The sequence below is a fragment of the Neophocaena asiaeorientalis genome, unplaced genomic scaffold (assembly GCF_003031525.2).
Source record: "Neophocaena asiaeorientalis asiaeorientalis breed wild unplaced genomic scaffold, Neophocaena_asiaeorientalis_V1.1 scaffold182, whole genome shotgun sequence".
NCBI classification, from domain to species: Eukaryota; Metazoa; Chordata; class Mammalia; order Artiodactyla; family Phocoenidae; genus Neophocaena; species Neophocaena asiaeorientalis.
In genome coordinates this window covers 5,672,319-5,678,318 of record NW_020174648.1, presented here as the reverse complement: position 1 = coordinate 5,678,318, position 6,000 = coordinate 5,672,319, and positions in this window count along the sequence as shown.

Here is a 6,000-nt window from a genome sequence, read left to right as displayed (position 1 = left end):
GGGAGAAAATATTTGCAAATGAATCAATGGACAAAGGATTAATGTCCAAAATATATAAACAGCTCATGCAGCTCAATATTAAAAAAACAAACAACCCAATCCAAAAATGGGCAGAAGACCTAAACAGACATTCCTCCAAAGAAGATATACAGATGGCCATGAAGCACATGAAAAACTGCTCAACATCATTAATTATTAGAGAAATGCAAACCAAAACTACAATGAGGTACCACCTCACACCAGTTAGAGTGGGCGTCATCAGAAAATCTACAAACAACAAAGGCTGGATACGGTGTGGAGAAAAGGGAACCCTCTTGCACTGCTGGTGGGAATGTAAATTGATACAGCCACTATGGAGAACAGTGTGGAGGTTCCTTAAAAAACTAAAAATACAATTATCATATGACCCAGCAATCCCACTACTGGGCATATACCCAGAGAAAACCATAATTCAAAAAGACACATGCACCCCAGTATTCATTGCAGCACTATTTTCAATAGCCATGTCATGGAAGCAACCTAAACGCCCACCGACAGACGAATGGATAAAGAAGATGTGGTACATATATACAATGGAATATTACTCAGCCATAAAAAGGAACGAAATTGGGTCATTTGTTGAGACGTGGATGATCTAGAGATTGTCATGCAGAGTGAAGTAAGTCAGAAAGAGAAAAACAAATATCATATATTAATGCATATATGTGGGACCTAGAAAAATGGTACAGATGAACCGGTTTGCAGGGCAGAAATTGAGATACAGATGTAGAGAACAAACGTATGGACACCAAGGGGGGAAAGTGGCGGGGGTGGGTGGTGGTGGTGGGATGAATTGGGCGATTGGGATTGACATGTATACACTGATGTGTGTAAGACTGATGACTAATAAGAACCTGCTGTATAAAAAAATAAAAAATTTAAAAAAACACACAAAAACCCAAGACAAGACTTGATAACTGGCTGAACACTAAATGAACTCCTCAACCCATATCCAACCAGACCCATCACCAGAGGGTAAAAGACTTACCAGATTTGAGGTGTCTGAGCAAAATCTGTGTCCAAGTCATTTACTTATCATTAAGCTTTGTAAACACTGACATGACCTCTAGGACATCAGGCTATTAAAAAAAAGAAGAAACAAATGCTAAAGGAACCTCTCTAGGTGGAAAAGGCCACAAGTAGAAACAAGAAAATTATGAAATGGAAAAGCTCACCAGTAAAGGCAAACATACAGTAAAGGTAAGAAATTATCCACACAAAAATATGATATATAAACAGGTAATCATGAGAGAAGCAGAGTACAAATGCAGGTTATTTGAAATGCATTTGAAATTAAGAAACCAGCAACTTAAAACACTCATGTATGTATATAGACCATTATATCAAAACCTCATGGTAACTGAAAACCAAAAATCTATAATAGATAAACATACAAACAAACAAAAAAGGAATCCAAACACAACACTAAAGATAGTCATCAAATCACAAGTGAAGAGAATAAAAAAGGAAAAGACCTATAAAAACAAATCCCAAACAATTAACAAAATGGCAGTAAGAGCATACTTATCGATAATTACCTTAAATGTAAAGGGATTAAATACTCCAACCAAAAGACACAGACTGGCTGAATGGATACAAAAAGAAGACGCGTATATATGCTGTTTACAAGAGACCCACTTCAGATATCGAGACACATGCAGAATGAAAGTGAGGGGATGGAAAATGTATTCCATGCAAATGAAAATCAGGTAAAACCTGGAAGAGCAATACTCAGACAACATAGACTTTATTATTTTTTTTGATTCTTTTTTACATTGCAATTGTCTGTCTCTGAAGTCTTCTTTTAATATATATTAATTAATTGATTAATTTATTATTTTTGGCTGCACCAGGTCTTAGTTTTAGCACGTGGGATCTTGGTTGTGGCATGCAGGATCTTTCGTTGAGGCATGCAGTCTCTTCGTTGTGGTGCGTGGGCTTCTCCCTAGTTGTGGCATGTGGGTTTTCTCTCTCTAGTTGTGGCATGTGGTCTCTGTAATTGTGCCACGTGGGCTTAGCTGCCCTGCGGCATGTGGGATCTTGGTTTCCTGACCAGGGATTGAACCCGTGTCCCCTGCATTGAAAGGCAGATTCTTTACCACTGGACCACCAGGGAAGTCCCCAAAGTAGAGTTTAAAATAAAGGTTGTAAGAGACAAAGAAGGACACTACATAATGATCAAAGGATCAATCCAAGAAGATATAACAACTGTAAATATATATGACCCAATATAGGAGCACCTCAATATATAAGCCAAATGTTAACAGACATAAAATGAGAAACTAATACAATAATAGTGGGGGACTTTAACACCCCACTTACATCAATGGACAGCTCACCTAGACAGAAAATAAAAAAGGAAACACAGGCCTTAAATGACATATTAGATCAGATGAACTTAATATTTATACAGCATTCCGTCTGAAAGCAGCAGGATACACATTCTTTTTAATTGCACATGGAGCATTCTCCAGGGTAGATCACATTTTTGGCCACAAAGCAAGTCTCGGTAAATTTAAGAAAACTGAAATCATATCAAGTATCTTTTCCAACCACAACATTATGAGATCAGAAATCAACTACAAGAAAAACACTGTAAAAAACACAAACACGTGGAGGCTAAACAATATGCTACTGAAAAACCAATGAATCACTGAAGAATTTAAAGAGATGAAGAATTCAGAAAATACCTAGAGACAAATGAAAATGAAAACATGATGATCCAAACCCCATGAGATGCAGTAAAAGCAGTTCTAAGAGGGAAGTTTATAGTGATACAAGCTTACCTCAGGAAACAAGAAAAATCTCAAACAGCCTAACCTTACACCTAAAGCAACTAGATAAAGAAGAACAAGCAAAACCCAGAGTCAGCAGAAGGAAAGAAATCATAAAGATCATAGCAGAAAAAATGAAATAGAGATGAAAAAAAGAATAGAAGACCCCAATGAAACTAAAAGCTGGTTCTTTGAAAAGATAAACAAAATTGATAAACCCTTAGCTAGACTCATCAAGAAAAAAAGAGGGTCCAAATCAATGAAATTAGAAATGAAAAAGGAGAAATTACAACCAACACCACAGAAATACAAAGGACCATAAGAGACTACTATAAGCAGCTATAAAATGGACACTGCCAGCTATAAAATGCCAATAAAAAGGACAACCTAACAGAAATGGACAAATTTTTAGAAAAGTACCAAACCAGGTAGATACAGAAAATATGAGTAGACATATTACTAGCACTGAAATTGAATCAATTATTTTAAAACTCCCAATAAGCAGAAGTCCAGGACCAGATGGCTTCACAGGTGAATTCTACCAAACATTTAGAGAATAGTTAACATCTATCTTTCTGAAACTATTCCAAATAATTTCAGAGGAAGGAACACTTCTGAACTCATGCTATGAGGCCACCATCACCCTGATACCAAAACTAGACAAAGAAACCACACAAAAAAAGAAAATTACAGGCCAATGTCACTGATGAACTTAGATTCAAAAACCCTCAACTAAATATTAGCAAACCAAATCCAACAATAGGTTAAAAGGAATATACCATGCTCAAGTGGGATTTATCCCATGGATGCAAGGATTTTTCAATATCTGCAAATCAATCAGTGTGATACACAACATTAACTCATTGAAGAATAAAAACCATATGATCATGTCAATAGATGCAGAAAAAGCTTTTGATGAAATTCAACATCCATTTATGATAAAAACTCTCCAGAAAGTGGGCACAGAGGGAACCAACCTCAACATAATAAAGGCCATATATGACAAAACCACAGCTAATAGCATACTCAATGATGAAGAGCTGAAAGCATTTCCTCTAAGATCAGGAACAAGACAAAGATGTCCACTCTCTCCACTTTTATTCAACATAGTTCTAGAATTCCTAGCCACGGCAATCAGAAGAAAAAGAAATAAAAGGAATTCAAATTGGAACAGAAGTAAAACTGTCACTATTTGCAGATGACATGATACCATAGACAGAAAATCCTAAAGATGTCACCAGGAAACTACTAGAGCTCATCAATGAAACTGGTAAACTCACAGGATACAAAATTAATACACATAAATCTGTTGCATTTCTATACACTAAAAATGAAACACCAAAAAGAGAAATTAAGGAAAGAATCCCATCACCGTCACATCAAAAAGAATAAAATACCTAGGAATAAACCTAAAAAGGAGGCAAAAGACCTGTACTCCAAAAACTGTAAGACACTGATGAAAGAAACTGAGGATGACAAAAGCAGATGGAAACACTGTGTCTTGGGTTGGAAGAATCAATGTTGTCAAAATGACTATACTACCCAAGGCAATCTTCAGATTCAATGCAATCCCTAACAAATTATGAACAGCATTCTTCACAGAACTAGACAAAAAAGTTTTTTAATTTGTATGGAAACAAAAAGGACCCCGAATAGACAAAACAATCTTGCAAATGAAGAACTGAGATGGAGGAATCAGGCTCCCTGGCTTCAGACTACACTACAAAGCTACAGTCATCCAAACAGTATGGCACTGGCACAAAAACAGAAATACAGATCAACGGAACAGGATAGAAAGCCCAGAAATAAACCCACACACCTATGGTCAATTAATCTATGACAAAGGAGGCAAGAATATACAATGGAAAAACGACAGTCTCTTCAATACGTGGTGCTGTGAAAACCGGACAACTACATGTAAAAGAATGAAATTAGAACATTCTCTAACACCACACACAAAAATAAACTCAAAATGGACTAAAGACCTAAATGTAAGACTGGATACTATAAAACTTCTAGAGGAAAACATAGGAAGAACACTCAGACATAAATCACAGCAGTATCTTTTTGTATCTCTCTGCTACAGTAATAGAAATAAAAACAAAAATAAATAAATGGGACCTAATTAAACTTAAAATCCTTTGCATGGCAAAGGAAACCATAAACAAATGAAAAGACAACCTATAGAATGGGAGAAAGTATTTCCAAATGATGCCACTGACAAGGGTTTAACCTCCAAAATATACAAACAGCTCACACAACTCAACAGTAAAATAACAAACAACCCAATCAAAAATGGGCAGAAGATCTAGACATTTCTCTAAAGAAGACATACAGATGGCCACAAGGCACATGAAAAGATGCTCAACATTGCTAATTATAGAGAAATGCAAATCAAAACTACCATGAGGTATCACCTCACACCAGTCAGAATGTCCATCATCAAAAAGTCTACAAACAGTAAGTGCTAGAGAGGGTGTGGAGAAAAAGGAACCCTCTCACACTGTTGGTGGCAAAGTAAACTGGTACAGCCACTATGGAGAACAGTATGGAGTTTCCTTAAAAACTAAAAATAGTGTTACCATATGATCCTGCAAGCCCACTCCTGGGAATATATCCAGAGAAAACCATAATTCAAAAAGATACATGCACCCCTATGTTTACAGCAGGACTGTTTACAATAGCCAAGTCATGGAAGCAACCTAAATGTTCACCAAGAGATGAATAGATAAAGAAGATGTGATACATATATATATATATATACATACACACACACACACACACACACACACACACACACACATATACACACAATGGAATACTACTCAGCCATAAAAAATGAATAATACCATTTGCAGCAACATGGATGGACCTACGCTTTATCATACTAAGTGAAGTCAGAGAAAGACAAATATCATATGATATCATTTATGAATCTCAAAAAAAATGATACAAATGAAATTATATACAAAACAGAAATAGACCCACAGACATAGAAAACCACTTACAGTTACCAAAGGGGAAAGGGGGGAGGGAGGGATAAGTTAGGAGTTTGGAATTAACATACACACACTACTATATATAAAATAGATAACCAAAAAGGATTTACTGTATAGCACAGGGAATTATACTCACTTTATAATAATACCTGAAACTAACACAACACTGTAAATCAACTATACTTCAA